Below are 10,298 nucleotides of genomic sequence, written 5' to 3' on the forward strand. Positions count from 1 at the left end.
TGCTGAGCAAGGGGCTTTCCAGTATCATTGCAATGTCTAGGTCAATGGCAAGAAAGTATTGTGCTTCCAGAGTAACATTCCCATGTGGCCCAGGCATAAGACCAAGGAGTCAGGGGCAGCACTGAATGAGAAAGGAAACTCATGATATTCAGGTCCAAAAGGTGGGCCTAGTAGAAAAAATCCCAAAGGGATCCTTGAGAGTTACAGGACTGTGTACTATAAAAAGAGGAAAGTAATATAAAGTTGTGAAAATGCAAATAGTGAGGGTGGCTTTGGGCCTGATCAGAAGTCAGGCAAGATTTAGTTCAAAGAGTCTCTAGGAATTCCTTGGCCATTTATAAATAGAAAAGGCAGAAAGATTAAACACATAAGTGATTGGTCAGCTACAAAGACATATAGGTTAGGACAATGCCAAGGGAATCCATTCTAAGTGAGGAATGAAGTTTGTCTTTCTCTATGAATCTGAAGGGATTTTGGACCCTTTTGTCTCCATATTGGGATAGGATTTGAGAAAAATGTTGGGAGGTGAAAGGAAAGGAGAGTTGATCACAGAGTGCTGATGTTAGGTCTTACCTGTTCTTATCTGTCTGTTTTTTCTGCTGTGGGCAGTGAGAAAAAAGGCAGGAGAAAGGTGAACTATGCTGACCCACTGCTCGGTCATTAACCTGAAACTTGAGACGTACATTTTGGGCCAATTGCAGACTATTTCCATCACCATTGAGGGATTGAGCAAGCACAGGAATAAAAAAGGCACCTGACTGAAGGAGGCAATTGGCAGCCTGTACAATGAAATCATCCCTTTCAGTGTATTGCCCATGCACATGGGCAATGGCTGATGAGTACTTGTGCATGATTGTGGAGGCAATAATCAAGGTAGGGTTTATGAAATACTCAGGAGATTCAAGGAGACTTGATCCATGATATCTATTCCGACCTGTGGGGCTCTCTGAACCCTACAATCAAATGCAATAGGAGGATTGTCCCTGGATGTAATAGGCCCTCTTGTTGACCCCATCAGTCATTGTTCTAGGATTGCCTCAACACAGTGACAAATTAGGAAAATCTAATAAGCTCAGGCATGTGCCTGGTGAATTGATTGCATCAAGATTGGCTAAGAAGGACATTATTGTTGAGGAGACTGTTTTCAGGTAAATTATTTGATGTTCATTATTATTCTTCATCAGTGATAGTTTCAACCATTTTTAACCAAGTAGCACTGTCAATCCTGGCTTTTGAAACCATTTGTAATTCCATTACTTTTCAGGCAAACTAAGGAATTTTGAAGGCAGTGTGCTCCTTCACATGCTGAAGAGTGCCAGGCATGTAAAACAAAGGAGTGAAAGAGAATGTTTCTCACGGTTTCTCAAGTCTACATTACTCTCTTTGTCCAGGAAACCATGTGATCAGTGTAGTGTCAGGAATGGTGATTGGATCTTGACCAGATGTTGATTGCAAGGTTTAAGACCATCTGCTGTAGAGATATATTATTGGTTTTTGTAAAGAGAGTTGAGACATTGAGTGCTTTTAATATCTGTTGAACGCTTGTGGTTGAATATTCAGTGCCAATGAAACTATACTTAGTTGAAAGAAGTAGCTCATTCACTGGAACATCACTTTGATCTCCTTTCACCCTGTGGCCTTTCCCTGGCCTCATGCCTACTGCAACTTCAGTATTCTCTCACTGTGAATATCTGATTTTGTTTTTCAATCCTATTCCACGTCCTTTAAAGGCACAAAAATTCCACCGAAACATGTGTTGGAAATCAATCTACATATATTGATTTATACAGAAGTAAAAGAATAATGTAATATTCCTGGTTTCCTATGTTTTATGGTTTCAATCACAGATATTTTCATCATGATTTTTGCAATCTTCCTTTGAATAGACCACAATCAAGAAATAGCACAAACACACTGTTCCTAACAACCATTCCTAAATTATATTTTATAGATGCAAAATAATAGATATACTTTAAAATAACGTGTTTAAATAGTATATTTAAATCATTACTGTATACATAATATATATTAAATACATATTTAATGTCTATATAATTTAATCATTTATATATATATATAAATATATAGATATATATTGATCTTTATCAATATCGAAGATATTTAAGTCTATTGATTTATTTAGTAAACCTTTTTCATTGAAACCCCAGAAATAAGACCCTCTGAACATTAGGTAATATCTTAGCAAAAAATTACTGGGATTTCATTTCCGAAGCCCTTCATATGTGTTGCCTTTTGTTGCTTCTCTGGCCTGTATATGCAAGGGTCATGTGAGAAAGTAAAATGTTTTTTAAGAACTGAAATAATCCTCCTCATTTAGAAGGGTAGGTTTAGGGAATGGAGAACCAAGAGAGTGGATAGGAAGAAATTTGTTGCAATTTGTTGCAAACTCTTCATGTTTCTGATCATTGATCTGAGAAAAACTATACTTCCTCTATGCAAAGTAATTGTCCCAAAATCTACTCATTTTTTATCCTAAAGTCAAAGGATTGAATGTCAGAGAGAGAAGAAGTGTAGAGATAATTGTAGATCCAATGCTGCTCTTCCAACATTTAGATGTAAATAGTACTTGGAGATGAATAAGTTCAAAATTCAAAAGACAGATTTTCAAAAGTTCATTGCCAATTTTATTTACAGGTAAACATTTGGAAAGAGATCATTTCCATTGTTCAGATGTCCTGTAACAATCTCTGTTCTTGGGGGAATGGGAAAAGCGAAAGTTGATGTCTTTCAGGCTTCAAAAGGAAACTGGAGATCACATGATTCCTCATTTAATGGAAATGCCCAATGCTCTGCCAGGGAAATGAGTCCAATGTGCCATGGTGACCTTCAGATGACCCACATTTCGCAAAGATCCTCTCCCAATTTGGGAAGGAGTGGGGCATATTAAAAAATTTATTGTAGATGGTGCTGATTCTTAGCAAGGTGTCCATGGTTTTACAAATAAAACATAGAATCCCATTCTTGGTGTGGGCAAAGTGGGGACCCAGGTCTTATTTTCTGTAAATGTGCCTGTCTTGGTCTCTTACTGAGCCATTTCTCCCCTTTCCTGATTGGTCATGTTCCATTTATACTGACTGATATTTTTATATGTGCATATAGGAGAGTGCGTTGGCAGAGCCCGCCTCATCCAGACCAGGTGAGTCTATTTCCCTTTTGTAAACTGGGGAATCCCTGTGCTCTCTTCTAGCTTGAATGGTTCTCATCATGATCCCAGGTGCCTCTTTTGCTTTATGCAGTGCTTTAGTTGGAGGGAGTCCCCAAGGGCATGGTGAGGCGATGCAGTGCCCTTACTCTGTCTGGCTGCTTTCTGGGCTGACTGAAACTAGATCAGAAGAGTACCAATTGAGGTTGTGGAGGATACATTTATAGGCATTCAATGATTTCTGCCCAGCTTTCACAAGGGCAGAGAAACCCACTCCATTTCATTGCAACGTGAGACATTTCTGCCACAGGTATCCCCAGATGGATCTGCAACATGTCTGGGGATCCCATTGATAGTCAGCCGATTCCTGATATAAGCAAACTCTTACCTTGATTGTGTAAAGAACTTCTATTCCCCCACCAAAGAAAACCCATTCAATCCCTTATTCTGCAGTCCAACATACACTACTACAAGTACAGAACACATTGAATTGAAGTGAAATTCAGAAACATAACTGGATAATGCCTCATATCCTTCAAAGTGCATCTCCAATTACTGCTTGGCAGAGAATAGGTGGCAATATAATGGGCATTTCCCAAAGTTAATAGCCAATTTCTAGGGAGTTAGATGTTTTATAAAAGCTTCAATCCATTGAAAGAAATCATGCACCATTTCTTTTTATGGGAGTTTTTACAAGTATTACAAATTGTACATAAAGCAGTCATCAACAGTAACCTTGAGAAAAGCTATTTATTTGGGAGAGAAATGAGTAAAAAATAGCATGGCGTTCTTCAAATGGACCCAAGGGCTCACTGTTACATCCCCATTTGGGAGATGATGGGCGTATAAGGAAGTGTCTCTTAGACTGTCCGGATTTCTTAGCAGACATGGCACAGGTGTAGAAAACGCATAAAATCCAATTCCTTTTGTGGAAAAGAGAGGGAAGGGCCGAGTTTTAAGAGTAATTGGGGAAACTTAGAGGTTTCTTACTGAGACATGTCTCACCTTTCAAGACACATGATACTCCATGTTTACAACTTGTAGTAGTTTTCTTTTTTAGATATGGGAGAGTGCTTTGACAGGATTCGCCTCATCCCGAACAGGTGAGTATATTCCTCTTGTCTATGCAGAAATATCTGAGACAGCCTCTAGCTGGCCTAAATCCCATGAGCCCCCCACCCTATTATGCTATATGGAACCCGCCACATAGAGTTTTTGCCCAGTTTCAACTTGAAAATTTTGTGCAGTAGTGTTTTTTCATTAATGGGTGGGCGGCTGGCTTTCTACATATTTCCCATGTGTAGAATTGAAGGTTCCACATTGCATGCCACAGGGTAGATAGCAAATGGCCTCTATGCTGTATTCACAGGTGGCAGAGCAATTCAAACAAAGTTTTTGCTAGGTGAGCCATGTTAGGAATCGTGGAAGAGCCAGAAAGAATCTGCTCCTTGTCAGCCTTGAACTGCAAACTTTTTCAGGGAACTGATGTAGTGCTGTTATTATAGAGGGAAACAGTAGCTGAGCAAAGGAAGACAACTTGGTTCTTCTCAGCTAGCCAGGGGCTGCATGGATTTGGGCAGCCTTTGTCTGTAGATGATGAGGCCAAAAGGTAGAAAGAGAAATAGATCTAAAGTTCAAAGAGCCAAAATCACAGCATTAGTGTCTGAGAAAAACCAGGGCATGATCCTGAGCTGGCGCCAAAAATAGACTTTCCAGTAGCACTGCCATATCTAGGTCAAAGGCAAGGAAGCAATGTGTTTCCAGTTCAACATTCCCATGTGGCCCAGGCATATGACCAAGGAGTCAGAGGCAGCACCAAATGAGAATAGACACTCAGGATGTTCAGATGCAAAAGGCCAACCTGCAAGGAAAATCCCAAAGGGAAGCTTCAGAACTACAGATCTGTTTTCTTGAAATAGAGGAAAGAAATATAAAGGTGTGAAATTGCAAGTTCTGAGGCTGGCTTAGTGCCTGATCAGAAGTAAGGAAGACTTGGTTCAAAGACTCTGTACGAATTCCTTAGCAATTTATAAATAGAAAAGACAGAAATATTGAACACATAAGTGATTGGTCAGCTACAAAGCCATATTGGCTGGGACAATGCCAAGGGAATCCATTCTAGCCGAGGAATGAGGTTTGTCTTTCTCCTTGTAATGTGAAGGGATTTTGGACCCTTTTGTCTCCATATTTGGATAGGACTTGAGAAAAGTATTGCGAGGTGAAAAGAAAGGAAAGTTGATCACAGAGTGGTGATGTTGGGACTTACCTGTTCTTATCTGTCTGTTTTTTCTGCTGTGGGAAGTGAGAAAAAAAGCAGGGGAAGGAGGAACTCTGCTGACCCACTGTTCGGTCATTAAACTGAAACTTGAGAAGTAAACTTTGGGCCATGTGCAGACTATTTCCATCACCATCGAGTTATTGAACAAGTAGAGGAAAAAAAAAAGGCACCCAACTGAAGGAGCTTGTAAAAAGAAATCATCCCATTGAGTGTTGTATTGCCCATGCACATGGGCAATGGCAGATGAGTACTTGTGCGTGATTTTGGAGGGAATAATCAGGGTAGGGTTTATGAAATACTCAGGCGATTCAAGGAGACTTCATCCAGAATATATATTCCAAACTGTGGGGCTCTCTGAACCCTATCATCCAAATGCAATAAGAGGCTTGTCCCTGGAATTTATAGGCCCTCTTTGTTGAGCTCATCAGTCATTGTTCAAGTATTGCCTCAACATAGTGACAAGTTAGGAAAATCTAAGAAGCTGAGGCTTGTGTCCTGTGAATTGATTTCATGTATATTGGCTAGGAAGGACATTATTGACAAGGAGAGTGTTTCAGGGAAATTATATGATGTCATTATTATTCTTCATCAGTGATAGTCTCAACCATTTTCACCCAAGTAGCACTGTGAATCTCGGCTTTTGAAACCATTTGTAATTCCATTACTACTCAGGCAAACTAAGAATTTCGAAAGCATTGCGCTCCTTCACATGCTGAAGAATGCCAGCCATGTAAAATAAAGTAGGGAAAGATAATTTTTCTCTTGGTTTGTCAAGGCCATGGCTATCTTTGTCCAGGATTCCATATGATCAGTGTGGTGTCAGGAATGGTGATTGGATGTTGACTAGATGTTGATTGCAAGGTTTTAGACCATCTGCTGTAGAGATATATTCTTGGTTCTTTTAAAGCAGTAGAAACAGAATAATTTTAACATCTGCTGAAACCTTGTTGGTGCAATATTGAAGTTCAGATGAAATTATAGTTAGTTGAAAGAAATAGCCCATTCAATGGAACATCACATTGATCTTCTTTCACCCTATGGCCTTTACCTGGTTTCATGGCTACTGAAACTTCAGTATTCTCTCCGTGTGAGTGACTGATTTTTTTCTCAATCCTATCCCACATCCTTCAAAGGCACAAAAATTCCACCGAAACACGTGGTGGAAATCAATCTACATATATTTATTTATACGGAAGTAAAAGAATAATGTAATATTCCTGGTTTTCTCTATTTAATGGTTTCAATCACAGATCTTTTCATCATAATTTTTGCAATCTTCCTTTGAATTTACCACAATCAATAAATAGCAGAAACACACTGTTCAAAATAACCATTCCTGATTTATATTTTGTGGTTGCAAAATTATAGATGTACTTAAAAATAAATTATTTAAATAATATGTTTTAATAATTACTCTATACATAATATATAATGAATACATATTTAATATATACATAATTTAATTATTTACTGTATATATACATATATATATATATATCTCAATATTGAGGATATTTTAAATCCATTGATTTATTGAGTAAGCCTTTTTCATTGCAACCCCAGAAATAAGACCCTCTGAACATTAGGCAGAATCTTAGCAAAGAATGACTGAGATTGCTACTATGAAGCCCTTCATATGTGTTGCCTTTTGTTGCTTCTCTGGGATGTATAAGCATGGGGCATGTGAGAAAGCATCATCTTTTTAAGAACAGAAATATTCCTCCCAATTTAGAATGGGAGGTTTAGTGAATGGAGAACTAAGTGTGGGAAGAGGAAGAACTGTGTTGCAATTTATTGCAAACTCTTCATGTTTCTGATTACTGATCTGAACTTTCCTCTATGGAAAGTAATTTTACCAAAATCTATTCATTTTTTATCCTAAAGTCAAAAGAGTGAATGTCGGAGAGAGAACAATTGGTGAGATACTTGTAGAACCAATGCTGCTCTTCCAAACTTTGGATGTAAATAGTACTTGGAGAAGAATAAGTAGAAAAATAAAAAAGGTAGACTTTTAAAAGTTGATTGCCAATTTTATTGACAGAAAAACATTTGTCAAGAAATCATTTTCATTTTTCAGATGTCCTGTAACAATCTTTGTCCTTGGGGGAATTACATAAGGGAAAGTTGACATCTATTACTTATCCAAAGGAAACTTAAGATGAGATGATTCCTCATTTAATGGAAATGCCCAATGCTCTGCTAGGGAAATGGGTCCAATGTGCCCTGATGACCTTCAGATGACCCAAATCTCCCAAAGATCCTCTCCCAATTTGGGAGGGGGTAGGGCAATTGAGAAATTTCTTGTAGATGGTGCTGCTTCTTAGTAAGGATTCCATGGCTTTTCAAATTACACAGAGAATCCCATTCTTGGTGTGGTCAAAGGGTGGACGGGTAATATTTTCTGTAAATGTGCATGTCTTGGTCTTTTACTGAGCCATTTCTCCCCTTTCCTGATTGGTCATGCTCCATGTATACTGATTGGTATTTTTATATGTACATATAGGAGAGTGCATTGCCAGAGCCAGCCTGATCCAGATCAGGTGAGTCTACTGCCCTTTTGTAAACTGGGGAAATCCTGTGCACTGTTCTAGCTAGAATGATTCTCATCATGATCCCAGGTGCCGCTTTTGCTTTATGGAATGCTTCCGTTCAAGGTTGTCCCCAAGTGCATGGTGAGATAGGTGCAGAGCCCTTACTATGTCAGGCTGCCTTTATGGAGTGCTTCAGTTCCAGGGAGTCCCCAAGTGCATGGTGAGGAGATGCAGTGCCCTTACTATGTCAGGCTGCTTTCGAAGCTGACTGCTGCTATGTCAGAAGGGTACCAATTGAGGTTGTGGTGGATACATTTGTAGGCATTCAATGATTTCAGCCCACCGTTCACAGAGGCAGAGAAACCCACTCCATTTCATTGCAAAGTGAGACATTTCTGGCACAGGTATCCCCAGATGGATCTGCAACATGTCTGGTAATCCCATTGATAGTCAGCATTTGCCTAATCCTGATATAAGCAAACTCTTAACTCTTTTGTGTAAAGAACTTGTATTCCCCCACCAAACAAAATCCATTCAATCACTTATTCTGCAGTCCAACATAGGCTGCTTGGTAGAGAATAGGTGGCAATTTGATGGCATTTCCCAAAGTTTATAGCCAAATTCCTGGGGAGTAAGACGTTTTGTAAAAGTTTTAATCCATGGAAACATCATTTTACCAATTCTCTTTGTGGGCTTTATTACAAGTATTACAAATTGTACTTAAAGCAGTCATAAACAATAACCTTGAGAAAAGCTATTTGCTCATCTACACAAATTTATTTGGGAGAGAAATGAGTAAAAAATAGCATGGTGTTCTTCAAATGGACCCAAGGGCTCACTGTTACATTGGCGTTTCAGAGATGATGGGCATATAAGGAAGTTTCTCTTAGAGTGTCCAGATTTCTTAGCCGGCAGGGCATGGGTGTGGAGAACATATAACCTCCAATTCCTTGTGTGGGAAAGAGAGGGAAGGGATAAGTTTTAAGAGTAATTGTGGAAACTTATGGGTTTCTTACTGAGACATGTCTCACCTTTCAAGGCACATGATACTCCATGTTTACTGCTTGTTATATTTTTCTTTTTTGGATATAGGAGAGTGCATTGACAGAATCTGCCTTATCCACAACAGGTGAGTATACTGCCTCTTGTCTCTGCAGAAATTTCTCAGCCAGCCTCTAGCTAGCATGGATCCCATGGGCCCACCACCCTCGTATGCTTTATGGAATACTCCACATAGAGTTTTTCCCCAGTTGCAAATTCCAAATTATGTCTAGTCGTGTTGTTTCGTTAATGGCTGGGCAGTTGGCTTTCTACATATTCCCCATGTGCAGAATTGAGGGGTTCACATTGCGTACTATGGGGAAGATAGCAAATGGCCTCTGTGCTGTATTCACAGGTGGCAGAGCAATTCAAACAATTTTTTTTGTTAGGTGAGACATGTTGGGAGCAGTGGAAGAGCCAGAGAGAATCTGTTCCTTGTCAGCCTTGAACTGCCATCTTTTTCAGGGAACTGATGGAGTGGTGCTGAGGCAGAGGGAAACAGTAGCTGAGGGAAGCAGGAAGACTTGGTTGTTCTCAGCTAGCCAGGGGCTGCATGGATTTGGGCAGCCTTTGTCTGTAGATTATAAGGCCAAAAAGTAGAAAGAGAAATAGATGGAAAGATAAAGCAACCAATACCACAGCATGAGTGTCTGAGATAAACCAGGTCATTACCTTGAGCAGGCGACAAGAAAGGTGCTTTCCAGTAGCACTGCCATGTCTAGGTCAAAGGCAAGGAAGCATTGTGTTTCCCGAGCAACATTCCCATGTGGCCCAGGCATATGACAAAGGAGTCAGAGGCAGCACCAAATGAGAAAGGACACTCATGATATTCAGATGCAAATGGCCAATCTGCAAGGAAAATCCCAAAGGGAACCTTGAGAGCTACATGACTGGGTTCTTGAAATAGAGGAAAGAAAAACAAAGGTGTGAAATTCCAACTCTGAAGGGCGCTTTGTGCCTGATCAGAAGAACTCTGTACGAATTCCTTGACAATTTATAAATAGAAAAGACAGAAAGAATGAACACTGATTGGTCAGCTACAAAGACATATTGGTTAGGACAATGCCAAGTGAATCCATTCTAGCCTAGGAATGAGGTTTGTCTTTCTCCTTGTAATGTGAAGGGATTTCGGACCCTTTTGTCTTATGTTGGGATAGGATGTGAGAAAAATATTGCGAGGTGAAAAGAAAGGAAAGTTGATCACATAGTGGTGATGTTGGGAGTTTCCTGTTCTTATCTGTGTGGTTTTCTCTTCCTTGGGAAGCAAGAAAAAAGGCAGGGGATG

The 10,298-nt window shown here is 39.6% G+C and overlaps 1 long non-coding RNA gene across 1 annotated transcript; it reads left to right on the forward strand.

Annotated features, from left to right (window-relative positions):
• Window positions 1-4,208: 4,208 nt before the first annotated feature.
• Window positions 4,209-9,101, forward strand: LOC141559583 (uncharacterized). Its single transcript, XR_012487501.1, has 3 exons — window positions 4,209-4,266; window positions 7,945-7,981; window positions 9,065-9,101. It is a non-coding gene; the product is annotated as an uncharacterized LOC141559583 (long non-coding RNA).
• Window positions 9,102-10,298: the final 1,197 nt, after the last annotated feature.

This window comes from Sminthopsis crassicaudata, chromosome 3, assembly GCF_048593235.1.
Source record: "Sminthopsis crassicaudata isolate SCR6 chromosome 3, ASM4859323v1, whole genome shotgun sequence".
NCBI lineage: Eukaryota > Metazoa > Chordata > Mammalia > Dasyuromorphia > Dasyuridae > Sminthopsis > Sminthopsis crassicaudata.